The sequence below is a fragment of the Eumetopias jubatus genome, unplaced genomic scaffold, assembly GCF_037043125.1.
Source record: "Eumetopias jubatus isolate StellerSeaLion01/CBP00866 unplaced genomic scaffold, mEumJub1_p1.0 scaffold_7, whole genome shotgun sequence".
Classification (NCBI taxonomy): Eukaryota; Metazoa; Chordata; class Mammalia; order Carnivora; family Otariidae; genus Eumetopias; species Eumetopias jubatus.
In genome coordinates, this window is record NW_028274813.1 from 95,988,566 (window position 1) to 96,002,887 (window position 14,322).

The window sequence follows — 14,322 nt, forward strand, 5'->3', positions numbered from 1 at the left end:
ACAGACACATGAAAAAATGTTCATCATCATTAGTCATCAGGGAAATCCAAATCAAAACCACATTGAGATACCACCTTACACCAGTTAGAATGGCAAAAATTGACAAGGCAAAAAACAACAAATGTTGGAGAGGTTGTGGAGAAAGGGGAACCACCTTACACTGTTGGAGGGAATGCAAGTTGGTACAGCCACTTTAGAGTTTTTTTAAGTCATACATTCTGTTTTTACCACTGCCAGAAAGACGATAGTATAGACCAGAGTATAGAAAAACTTTTAGCCTTTACCAGGTAAATATTTAATATTGAAGTAGACTCCCTTAAATTTTCAATGCCCTTTTATTTTCCTATTTTCTATTATTTTGAAAAAAGAATCTCTTCCTGTATGGTGACTAACATACATAATAAAATTAAATTAAATTAAAAAAAAAAGAATCTCCTCCTCTTTTGAGTCTTCTGTAGTTGATCTCCTTTTTTATATGATCATTCAGTCAAACAAATTCTTGACCATCAAGGATTTCTTGGCTTAAGGTGAACACTCCATAAATATTTAGGGTGTTTCTCAACCAATGCATGGATAATGCAAGTCCTCCTTCAGAATGCATTTTTGTTCATATGTCTGCTACTCAGCATAAGTCCTTACAAGGAAAGTAAATGATGCTCCCCCATTTCCTAATAATAAAATCATGAATCCATCGCTATTTTATCCTCATTGTATACTACACAGATGCTTCAGTAGCATCCATGACATTTTGTTGCCCTTTATTTACATGATATTGACATATCTCTCTATCCTACTAGACTGGAAGCCCCATGAAAACCAAGCTGTGTCTAATTCATATCTATACTTACTGCCCAAGCACAGACCTTAGCACATGGTAAGACCTCAGTAAATACACTAAATGAACAAAGAAATGAAGTTGTATTAGCTAGTCACTACAAGTTAACAAAAGATCCGAGGCAACCCTTTCCCACGAGCACTTCATTTCAGGAACATATCCCTCAGACCACTTCCTCAGATGCAGGAAGATAATCAGATCTTTCTGAAGATAATCAGGGAAAGCTTTTGGAGCCTAATCAACCATTGTCAGATCTCCCTCTCTGATCACTATAAATGAAATTACAGAAAATCCTGACGATATATTTTATAAAGTAATTTAAAATATTTACTAAGGTACTAAATTCTTCTCAAAGGGCAACTGCTCTTTCCGTGATTAGATGATGTATTGTTTTTCTTTAGCCCAAAGGAAGTAACTGATTATTTGAAAAATAAATACATAACTAAAAGTGAAAGCTGTTAGTAATTCAGATCCCTCAGAAGCCAGGCTGCCTTGGGCACATCTGTCCTTGGGTTTCTATCTTCTTCTATCCCGAGATGGTAATATTTTTGCTTTCTTAGTACAAAGCAGTCTGTAGCCTGAAAGGCATCAGTATGCAGCCCAGCTTTGGGAAAGAAGCCACCCAAGGACGCAGGAGCAGCCTTCATTCCCAGCTTGAATTGTTTCTTAATGGAATCCTACTATGCCAAAAAAGTTTCTGCTGAATTCTAAACTAAAGCTTGTCACAACATACTGATTAGACTGACAGCCTAGCTTGAGATCATACGAGAAATGTAACTGAGTAGGGGCTAAGAGACTTGATGGGAACCAGCCCATACCTAACTATATATTGAAAAGAAGTAGCCTGGAGTCACAGAGTGTTTAAACTTGGAAAGGAACATCTCAATACTAAGGGATCTGGACCAGGTGAGGAAACTGAAGCGCAAAAAGGTGTCAGCTTCTCATGATAGAAGTAGAAATGGGAGTTAAGGAAATGGATATAGTGAGTATTGGTTTCTCTTTTCAAAAAGTTTGGTGATGAAAGGAAAGAGAACAAAAGGAACTCTAAATATTCCTGATGTGACATGACATAAAAGTCTCACCAGTGGAGAAGCTGTGAAGAATTTGGGATTATTTTAAGAGTCACAGCTCATGTCACCCACAAAATCTGCCTGAGATGTCAGAAGATCTGGATCTCTACAAACAGAATATCGCAGGCAGTTGGTTTTGAGGTACAAAGCAGGGAGCCAAGATTCTGCGGGCAGATATCAGAGGATAAACAGCAGTGGGAGGGAGCCTGGCCATGGGGATACTACACCACCGGTAATTGACAGCCTCGCGTGCTGGGGACAGGGCACAGACTCACAGACCAGTAGCGGCAGGGAAAGGACTTTAGGGCAACCCCCAGGATGGAAATCTGGAGCAGCGGGGTCACGCATGTGAACTGGGAGTGGCTGGCAGTATTAGAAGCACAAAGGGCAGAGACGTGCCCCGACCTGGAGGCAGGACTGAGAGCACTGCAGAGGGGTGCACAACCCAGGATGCTGCAGTTTATAGCAGCAGAGACAGAAATGGAGATAGTGTGGTCCAGAGAGCTCAATGAAGAACAGATTATGCTCTCTCTGCTCTGAAGCAGAGGGTTGGAAATGGTCTCTTCTGCTCTGACTCTCAGAAGAGATGCAGAAAGCCACCAGGGAAAGCCACCAGAGAACAAAAGCCCCCCCAAAACTGGTTCCCACTGAGCCCATCCCCCACCACAGGGGGGCAGGGCAACTCTGCCCAAACAGAGTTGCCTGAGTAACAGTGGGGCAGGCCCCTCCCCCAGAAGACAGGCTGAGAGAACAAGAGGACAGCAACCCTAAGGTCCCTAGAAAACAGGTGCATCTTGCTTGGGTTCTTGTCAATAATTTGGACCCTACCATCCATCAACAGAATGACTAGGAGGAGGAACCCCCAAAATAGGAAAGGCTCAGAGATTATGATTTATGCCACAGATTTACAAATGGATGCAGATATAACCAAGATGTTGGAGATGGAATTCAGGCTAACAATTGTGAAGACACAGCTAGAATGGAGAAATCAATTAATGGCAACATAGAGTCTCTAAGGGCAGAAATGAAAGCTGAATTGGCAGACTTAAAAATGCTATCAATGAGATCCAATCCAATCTAGATAATCTAACAGCTAGGGTAAGTGAGGTAGAAGAATGAATTAGTGACCTGGAAGACAATTTAATAGATAAAAAGGGGAAAGAGGAGGCCAGGAAAAAACAATTCAGAATCCATGAAAATAGAATCATAGAAATAAGTGACACCATGAAGCATTCCAAAGTCAGAATTATTGGAATCCTGGAGGGAATGGAGGGAGAGAGAGGACTAGAAGATATATTTGAGCAAATCGTAGCTGAGAACTTCCCTAATCTGGGTAATGAAACAAACATTCGTGTCCTAGAGGCAGAGAGGATCCCTCCCAAGATCAAGGAAAACAGGCCAACAACCCAGCATGTAATAGTAAAACTCTCAAATCTTAGAACGAAAGAAACCATCTTAAGGGCAGTTAGAGGGTAGAGATTCCTTACATACAGAGGGAAGAACATCAGAATAAAGTCAGACTTATCCACAGAGACCTGGTAAGACAGAAAGGCTGGCAAGACATATTCAGCGTACTAAATGAGAAGAACATGCAGCCAAGAATACTTTATCCAGCAAGGCTGTCATTTAGAATGGATGGAGAGATGCAGAGGTTCCAAAACTGGCAGAAACTGAAAGAATATGTGACCACTAAGCTAGCCCTGCAAGAAATATTAAGTGGGGTTCTATAAAAGGAGAAAGACCCCAACAGTGAGATACAGTAGAAATTTACAGGGACAATCTATAAAAACAACGTCTTCACAGGCAACATGATGACAATTGATACATATCTTTCAATAATCACTCTCAACGTGAATGGCCTAAATGATCCCATAAAATGGCACAGTGTTGCAGACTGGATAAAAAGACAGGACCCATCCATATGCTGTCTACAAGAGACTCATTTTGAACCTAAATATACATCCAGACTGAAAGTGAAGGGATGGAGATCCATCTTCCATGCCAGTGGACCTCAAAGGAAAGCTGGGGTAGCAATTCTTATATCAGACAAATTAGATTTTAAACTAAAGTCTGTAGTTAGAGACACAGAAGGACACTCTATCATTCTTAAAGGGTCTATCCAACAAGAAGATCTAACAATTGTAAACATCTATGCCCCCAACATGGGAGCAGCCATCTACATAAGCCAACTGCTAACCAAAATAAAGACTTATATTGATAACAATATGTTAATTGTAGGAGACCTCAATACTCCCCACTCAGCAATGCACAGATCATCTAAGCAGAAAATCAACAAAGAAGCAAGAGCTTTGAATGACACACTAGACCAGATGGACCTCATAGATATATACAGAACATTCCACCCTAAAACAACACAATACTCATTCTTCTCGAGCGCACACCGAACTTTCTCCAGAATAGACTACATACTGGGTCACAAATCAGTCCTCAACCGATACCAAAAGATTGAGATTATTCCCTGCATATTCTCAGACCACAATGCTTTAAAACTGAAACTCAATCACAAGAAAAAAATTGGCAGAAATTCAAACACTTGGAAGCTAAAGAGCACTCTGCTCAAGAATGTTTGGGTCAACCAGGAAATCAAAGAACTTAAACAATTCATGGAAATCAATGAGAACGAAAACACATCGGTCCAAAACCTATGGGATACTACAAAGGCGGTCCTAAGGGGGAAATATATAGCCATCCAAGTCTCACTCAAAAAAATAGAAAAATCCCGAATTCACCAACTAACTCTACACCTTGAAGAACTAGAGGAAAAGCAACAAATGATGCCTAAGTCATGCATTAGAAGAGAAATAATTAAGATTAGAGCAGAGATCAATGAATTAGAAACCAGAAACACAGTAGATCAGATCAACAAAACTAGAAGTTGGTTCTTTGAAAGAATTAATAAGATCCATAAACCACTGGTCTGACTTATCCAGAAGAAAAGAGAAAGGACCCAAATTAATAAAATTATGAATGAAAGGGGAGAGATCACTGCTAACACCAAGGAAATACAATTATTAGAAATTATTATCAACAACTATATGCCAATAAACTGAGCAATCTGGATGAAATGGAGGCCTTCCTGGAAACCTACAAACTCCCAAGACTGAAAAAGGAAGAAATTGACAACCTGAATAGGCCGATAACCAGTAATGAGATTGAAGCAGTGATCAAAAACCTCCCAAAAAACAAGAGTCCAGGGCCTGATGGATTCCCTGGGGAATTCTACCAAACATTCAAAGAAGAAATAATACCTATTCTCCTGAAGCTCTTTCAAAAAATAGAAACAGAAGGAAAGCTTCCAGACTCATTCTATGAGGCCAGCATTACCTTAATCCCCAAACCAGGCAAAGACCCCATCAAAAAGGAGAATTTCAGACCGATATCCCTGATGAATATGGATTCCAAAATCCTTAACAAAATCCTAGCTAACAGGATCCAACAATACATTAAAAGGATCATCCACCACGACCAAGTGGGATTTATCCCAGGGATGCAAGGGTGGTTCGACATTCGCAAATCAATCAATGTGATAGAACACATTAATAAGACGAGGGAGAAGAACCATATGGTCCTCTCAATTGATGCAGAAAAAGCATTTGACAAAATACAGCACCCTTTCCTGATTAAAACTCTTCAGAGCATAGGGATACAGGGAACATTCCTCAAGTTCATAAAATCCATCTGTAAAAAACCCACAGTGAATATCATCCTCAATGGGGTAAAGCTGAGAGCCTTTCCCTTAAGATCAGGAACAAGACAAGGATGCTCACTCTTGCCACTATTGTTCAACATAGTACTAGAAGTCCTAGCAACAGCAATCAGACAACAGAAAGAAATAAAAGGTATTCAAATTGGCAAAGAAGAAGTCAAACTCTCTCTTTTCGCAGACGACATGATACTTTATGTGGAAAACCCAAAAGAATCCATCTCCAAATTACTAGAACTCATACAGCAATTCAGTAATGTGGTAGGATACAAAATCAATGCACAGAAATCAGTTGCTTTCTTATACACTAACAATGCAACTGTAGAAAGAGAAACTAAAGAAACAATTCCATTTACAATAGCACCAAAAACCATAAGATACCTCGGAATAAACCTAACTGAAGAGGCTAAGGATCTATACTCTAGGAACTACAGGACACGCATGAAAGAAATTGAAGAAGACACAAAAAGGTGGAAAAACATCCCATGCTCATGGATTGGAAGAATAAACATTGTTAAAATGTCTATGCTACCCAGAGCAATCTATACCTTCAATGCCATCCCGATCAAAATTCCAATGACATTTTTCAAAGTACTGGAACAAACAATCCTAAAATTTGTATGGAACCAGAAAAGACCCTGAATTGCCAAGGAAATGTTGAAAAAGAAAAACAAAGCTGAGGACATCACATTGCCCGATTTCAAGCTACCAAGACAGCATGGTACTGGCACAAAAACAGACAGATAAAGCATTGGAACAGAATAGAGAACCCAGATATGGACCCTCAATTCTATGGTCAAATAATCTTTGACAAAGCAGGAAAAAACATGCAATGGAAAAAAGACAGTCTCTTCAATAAATGGTGCTGGGAAAATGGGACAGCCACATGCAGAAGAATGAAACTCGACCATTCTCTAACACCATACACAAAGATAAACTCAAAATGGATGAAAGAGCTCAATGTGAGACAGGACCCCATCAAAATCCTAGAGGAGAACATAGGCAATAACCTCTTTGACATTGGCCACAGCAACTTCTTTCAAGATTCATCTCCAAAAGCTAGAGAAACAAAAGCAAAAATGAACTTTTGGGACTTCATCAAGATAAAAAGCTTCTGCACAGCAAAGGAAACAGTCAAGAAAGCAAAGAGGCAACCCACAGAATGGGAGAAGATATTTGCAAATGACACTACAGACAAAGCACTGATTTCCAATATCTATAAAGAACTTCTCAAACTCAACACCCAAAAAACAAATAATCAAGTCAAAAAATGGGCAGAAGACATGAAAAGACACTTCTCCAAAGAAGACATACAAATGGCCAACAGACACATGAAAAAATGTTCATCATCATTAGCCATCAGGAAAATTCAAATCAAAGCCAAATTGAGATACCACCTTACACCAGTTAGAATGGCAAAAATTGACAAGGCAAGAAACAAATGTTGGAGAGGTTGTGGAGAAAGGGGAACCCTCTTACACTGTTGGCGGGGATGCAAGTTGGTACAGCCACTTTGGAAAACAGTGTGAAGGTTCCTCAAAAAGTTAAAAATAGAGCTACCTTATGACCCAGAAATTGCACTACTGGTATTTACCCCAAAGACACAGATGTAGTGAAAAGAAGGGCCATATGCACCCCAATGTTCATAGCAGCAATGTCCACAATAGCCAAACTGTGGAAAGAGCCGAGATGCCCTTCAACGGATGAATGGATAAAGAAGACGTAGTCCATATATACAATGGAATGGAATATTACTCAGCCATCAGAAAGGATGAATACCCAACTTTTACATCAATATGGATGGGACTGGAGGAGATAATGCTAAGTGAAATAAGTCAAGCAGAGAAAGTCAATTATCATATGGTTTCACTTGTTTGTGGAACATAATAGCATGGAGGACATTAGGAGAAGGAAGGGAAAAATGAAGGGGGGACATTGGAGGGAGAAATGAACCATGAGAGACTATGAACCCTGAGAAACAAACAGGGTTTTAGAGGGGAGGGGGTGGGTGGGTTAGCCCGGTGATGGGTATTCAGGAGGGCATGTACTGCATGGAGCACTGGGTGTTATATGAAAACAATGGATTGTGGATCACCACATCCAAAACTAATGATGTATTGTATGGTGACTAACATAACATAATAAAATTTTAAAAATTTAAAAAAAGGAGCCATAGCTCATGACACTGACAGATGAAAGGGTGATGACATAATGAATTGCAGAAAGTCAATTGTTTTGAATAGCCAGAAAGATACCATTTGGGTTGCACACTCTGTAGAAGTACAAATTCATTTGGCCTCTGTCCTTTGGGACCGAAGATAATTAGCTCCTATAAAATCTGTAGGAAACAGAATAGAGGAGACCCAAAGATGTTTACATCCTAATCCCCCAAAGCTATGAATATATTAACTTACATGGCAAAGGAACTTTGCAGATGTGCTTAAATTAAGAACCTTAGGATAGGGAGAGTATTCTGGATTATCCAGGTGTTGTTGGGGAAAGTCATTGAGAGGATGTGACCTCTAGTTGACCTAGACCCTGGCAATTGGAAGCTTCTCACCTCCTCCTCTGTCTTTGAAATATACATTCTGCTTGCCTTACCCACTCCCAGAAGCTGCCTCAAAAATGTAGCCTTGAGACAGATATGTGACTGAAGCCAGTTAATCTATATAGGCTTTTAAGATTTGGCCAACAGGTGCAGAGACCTATTCACCTTGCACTTGCCCCAAATGAGCCTCGTATGTAAGGTTTTTGCTTGTTAAAACTGCCACCTACCAATACGGGATGGCCTTCTTCTTTCTTGAGTCTCTTCCTGTCCTCTGTGTACAGGGACTGGTTTCAGACTACACTTAAGAAGCTCCTGGGGTTTTGAACCAACAGGTGTGCCTAGTGTAGTCACAAGCGTCCTTAAGAGAGAATCATGAGGGTCAGAGTGTGAGAAGATTTGATGATGGAAGTAGAGGTCAGAATGAGGAGAAGTGTTCATGAGCCAAAGAACGCATGTAGTCCATAGAAGCTGGAAAAGGCAAAGAAATGGATTCTCTCCTAGAGTGTCTCAAAGGAACACAGCCCTACTGACACTCTGATTTTAGAACTTCTGATCTCCAAAACTATAAATTTGTGTTGTTTTATACTGCTAAGTTTGTCATGATTTGTTACAGCAGCAATAGGAAACTCATATATAATCTAAAATGGATTATGAAGAGAAGATTAATTTGCATGTTTAATAGATTTAAACCCTAGACAAATGAGAATATGGGCAGTATTAGTGTAGAACTGTGCCCAGACCACCACCCTGCTCCAACTCAGGCATGGTCTCCCATAATTCTATGCCATGTGCTCATTCTCCTCCCTCACCTACTATTCCCTTTTGTTCTTTTTCCACCTGTCTTATTCCCACTCATCTTTTAAAGCAATTCAAATGTTATTACCTGTCTATGATGGCATCTGGATGCCTCCAAGAAGACTTAGTTTCCTTTGTTCCCATTGGATTGTCTGTACCTCTGCCATACCCCTTATTATAGTCTGTCATTAAATCTACCTCTGTATCTTCCCTACCTCTATCACCTGCCCTTCTCTTAGTCTTCTCAGGGTTAAATCTTAATTCAATCCCCAACTGGTAGAATATTAGGCAGTTTGTTGGCAAAAAATCTTCCCATTGTTTTTTACAAATCACGTGTATATCATTAATGCCATACTGTAGGTTTGTAATAGGTTTTTGAAATCAGGGAGTGTGAGCTCTCTAACTTTGTTCCTCTTTTTCAATATTGTTTTGGCTATTCAGGGTCCCTTGAGATTCTAGAAATATAATTGATTTTTGTATGTCTGTCTTTTAACTTGTGACCTTGCTGAACTCATTTATTAGTTCTATGAGGATTTTTACTGGGGGGGGGGGGGGTAGGGGAATTGTTGTTATAGAGTCCTTGGGATTTTCTTTGACCAAATCATGTCACTTGCAAATAGGGACAGTTATATTTCTTCCCTTCCAGTGTTTATGATTTTATTTTCTTGCCTTGCCTTATTCTACTGGTTAGGTCTTCTGGCACTATATTCAATAAGAGGGGTATGAGTTGACATCCTTACTTTATTCTCAATCTTAGGAACAAAGCAGAAGTCCTTAACCATTAAGTATAATGTTAGGTGAAGGTTTTTCATAAATGCTTTTTATCAAATTGAGGAGTATACCATCTATCCTTATTTTTCTAAATATCAATTTACTTTTTTTTTTTTACTTTTTGACCCCTTTCACCCATTTATGAATTTTTTTTAATCTTGAATGGGAGTTGAATTTTGTCAAATGTTTACAAATATGGTCATGTGGTTTTCTTCTTTAGTTTGCTATTTTGATGGATTGCATTGATTATTAAATACTGAACAAGTTTTTGCATCTCTTAAAAACTTTGCTTAGGAAGGGAAAAATGAAGGGGGGGAATTGGAGGGGGAGACAACCATGAGAGAATATGGACTCTGAGAAACAAACTGAGGGTTTTTGGGGGGAGGGGGATGGATTAGCTGGGTAATGGGTATTAAGGAGGGCACGTACTGCATGGAGCACTGGGTGTTATATGAAAACAATGAATCATGGATCACTACATCAAAAACTAATGATGTTTTGTATGGTGGCTAACATAACAATAAAATTAAATTAAATTAAAAAAAAAACTTTGCTTGGTCATGGTGTATAGTTCTTTCTACATATTGCTGACTTTTATTTGCTAATATTTTCTTAATTTTTGCATCTATATTCATCCATTCATTTTGAGATTTTCCTGGTTCATGGTATGACAAGTGATTTTTAAGATTTTATTTATTTATTTGAGAGAGAGAGCAAACAAGGGGAGGACTGGGGGGAGAGGGAAAGAAAGAATCTCAAGCAGATTCCTTGCTGAGCATGGAGCCTAATGCAGGGCTCAATCCCATGACTCTGAGATTATGACATGAGCCAAAATCAAGATTCGGCCACTTAACCAACTGAGCCACCCAGGCACCCCTGACAAGTGATTTTTATTTGAAACCTGGGCACTTTTTTCTTATAGGAATTTAAATCTTCCTTAAACCTTCTCTTTTAATTGGTTCCCTCTGACACCCTTCCAGCAAGAGAAGGGATAGTCATCATCTTGTCACTGTCGAGCCCAAGTTCTTCACTTGGCCTCTCCAGGAAGGGGGATATTGGGGGATTCCTTGTTACTGCTGTGTAGGAGTGGGAGTTCCAGCTTACCATGTGACCTGCACTCATATAGTGGTGAGGGTGGCCTCGTTACTAGTGGGTACTGGTGATGATGATACTCTCTTATAATACCCCAACAGGAAGGGTAGAAGTACCTCCTTACTGCCAAGTAGGTATGAAAGTCCAGACTCCCACATGGTTTCCACTAAAACTACAAGGTGGACCTCATTACCAATTGGCAGGAAAGGTGGTCTCCACTTCCTAGTTGGACTTTTCTGATACCACTCTGGTAGGGGTACTGGTATACCTTGTTACAGCCTTGTGAGGCTGGAAGTCTAAGCTCCCTATTTGGCCTTTGCTGGCATGGGTATGGATAGGGCAGTTTTATTTATTTTCCTTTCTGTGGCATTTGGCTGGAGTAAAGAAATTATTATCTAAAAGTTTTCTGTCTTACTATACCAGCACTTTTCTGTTCCTTTGGCTATAGGGAGCAGGCTTTTGGGGGGTTTTGTTTATTGTTTGTTTTGTCTATTGACATTTCTGATTTGCTGGTTTCATCAGCTCCAACTCTGGGATATATTAGGCAAAAAGAAAATCAAGGGGGGGTGCACCTGGGTGGCACAGTCAGTTAAGCATCTGACTCTTGATTTTGGCTCAGGTCATGATTTGGGGTCATGAGATCAAGTCCTGAGTTGGGATCTGCACTCAGCAGGGAGATTGCTTGAGATTCTCTCCTTCTCCCTTTGCCCCTCTACTCACTCTCACTCTCTCTCTCTAAAATAAAATAAAATAAATATTTTTTTTAAAAAAAGAAAGAAAACCCAAGGAACTCACCACTGTGTCATTCCTTGGCTCCTGGTGTCCCTAGCTTGAATGTCTTTTTCTTTGTATTTTTTTGTCTCCTTATATTTCTTTTATATATAATATTTAAAGTGTTTTTTGTCCTTAGTGGTAGGAATATGAAAAAGTGTATCTACCTCATCTTCCCAGGGTGGGAATATCAACCTTCACTTTCTGATGGTAGTAACTTTTCCACTGTACACTAAGCTCCTAGCATATTGACTGACATTATGTCTGTGAATGTATATAGCACATTCTTTCACATTGTACTGGGCAATGGAGAATGAGTAATAGCAGAGTAACTAGGCCTAAGTAATAAAAAAAAAAAAAACCCAAGAAGAACATTCTGACTTTAAGGGCTGGAAGCCTATGGTATCTCTAGATCCTGACCATAGCATCTCATTACAGAAGAGGAACCAAGTAGCTTGAAGAGTCTGATGTATGAAAGGTAAGTTGGCTATAGGCTGGATCATTTGAAACATGTTGTGTGGGCAACTGAATGAATGTAATGCTTATTAGAAGGCAGGCTTAGGATGCCTAAGTCATTTCAAAAGAAAAATTGTACACCTCCTAATCAGCAATGGGAAAAGGCATAAAGAGAAGATTGCTCTAAGATGGACCAACATTCCATAGAAAAAGCAAAACAATTAGAGCATATAAAAGTAGAAAATACACCAGAGAGCATATTGTAGAGAGTGGTCCTACAGTCAAAGTTCTCTAGGTCTAGTAGAATAAAGGTTTCTAATGATTACAATTATTATTTTTGGCATATCTCCCCTCTTCTGCTCCCTGGACAATTAATTAAAACCTACTTTTAACCCCAACCTATGCCATTTTTGGAAACCTTCTTGTTGAGGTATAAGTGATACTGCACATATTTAAAGTATATAATTTGATAAATTTTGACATATGCACATACCCATGAAACCATTTTGCAATGAAGATTTTGAACACATGCATCAACCCCAACGATTTCTTTGTGCCCTTTGGTAATCCCTTCCTCTCATCCTTCCTTTTCACCTCTCTGTATGCCCAACAACCACTCATCTGCCTTCTGTCACCATAGATTAGTTTGCATTTTCTAGAATTTGTATGAAATCATAGCATATGTATTCTTTGGGTTTCTTTTTTTGTCTTACTTCTTTCACTCAGCATAATTATTTTGAGATTCATACCTTTTTTTATATGTATTCATGGTTTATTCATTTTTATTTCTGAGAATATTCCATTTCATAGATATACCACAATTTTATTATCTAACATTTATTGACACTTATGTTGTTGACAGTTTTTGGTGTTTATGAACATAGCTGCTATGAACAATCTTGTACAAGTCTTTGTATGGACATATGCTTTTTTTTTTTGGACATATGCTTTTATTTCCCTTGTAGAATAATCTAAGAGTGGAATGACTAGGTCATAGTGTAGGTGTATGTTTAACTTCTGAAGATATTGTCAAACTATTTTTCAAAGTGGTTGTATCATTTATTTTTTCACCAGTAGTGTATGAGAACTCCACTCGCTCCATATCCTAGATAACACTTGACATAGTCAGAATTTTTTTTTACTTTAAGTAGATTTTATTTTTTTATCTTTGCAGGTTTTTTGAGATATAATTGACATAAAACATTCTATAAGTCTAAGATGTACAATGTGTTAATTTGATATACTTATAATTTCAAAATTATTATCACCATAGTACTAGCTAACACCTCCATCACATCACATAATTATCATTTCTTTTTTACGGTGAGAACATTTAAGATTAGTATTTTTAACTTTAGACATTCCGTCAGATGTGTAGTGGTATCTCATTGTGATTTTAAAACTACATTTCTTTAATGACTAATGACATTGAACATCTTTCTAAAGATGTTCACTCAGATCTGTTGCTAACTTAAAAAATGAGGTCTTATTCTTATGATGTGTTTTGAGAGTTTCTTATATATTCTAGATATAAAATCTTTATTTGATACATGAGTTGGAAGTATTTACTTCCAGTCTTTAGTGTGTCTTTTTAGTCTCCTAATGGTATCTTTTGAAGAACAAGAGTTCTTAATTTTGATGTATCCCAGTTTAATGGATTTTTCCTTTTCTGTCATGTCTAAAAACTATTGCTTAAGTCAAGGTTACAAAGATTGTCACTGTGTTTTCTTCTAAAGATTTTATAGTTTTATGTTTTACCTTTAGGTCTATGATCTATATTGAGTTAATTTTTGTATATGATGAAAAGTGTGGATCTAGTTCTTTTTATCCTAAATAGTTATCCAATTTTTCTAGTATCATTTGTTGAAAAGGTTATACTTTTCCCATTGCAATGCCTTTGAACCATTGTCAAAAATTAGTTCTGCATATATGTATGGGTCTATTTGGGGGGCTCTGTTTTTTTTGTTGATCTATTTGTTTATTTTGATACCAACACCACTGTCTTGATAACCATAGGTCTATAATAAGTCTTAAAAGAAAGTAATAAAAAATCGTCCAACTTTGTTCTTCTTCAAAGTTATTTTGGCTATTTTAGGTCCTTTATATTCTAATATAAATTTTAGAATCAGCTATATTCTAATATAAATTTTAAATCAGCTTGCCAATTTCAACTATAAAGCCTGCTAGGATTTTGATTGGGCTCACTCTGAATCTATAGCTAAAACTGTGGAGAAGTGATATCTTAACAATGCTGAACTTT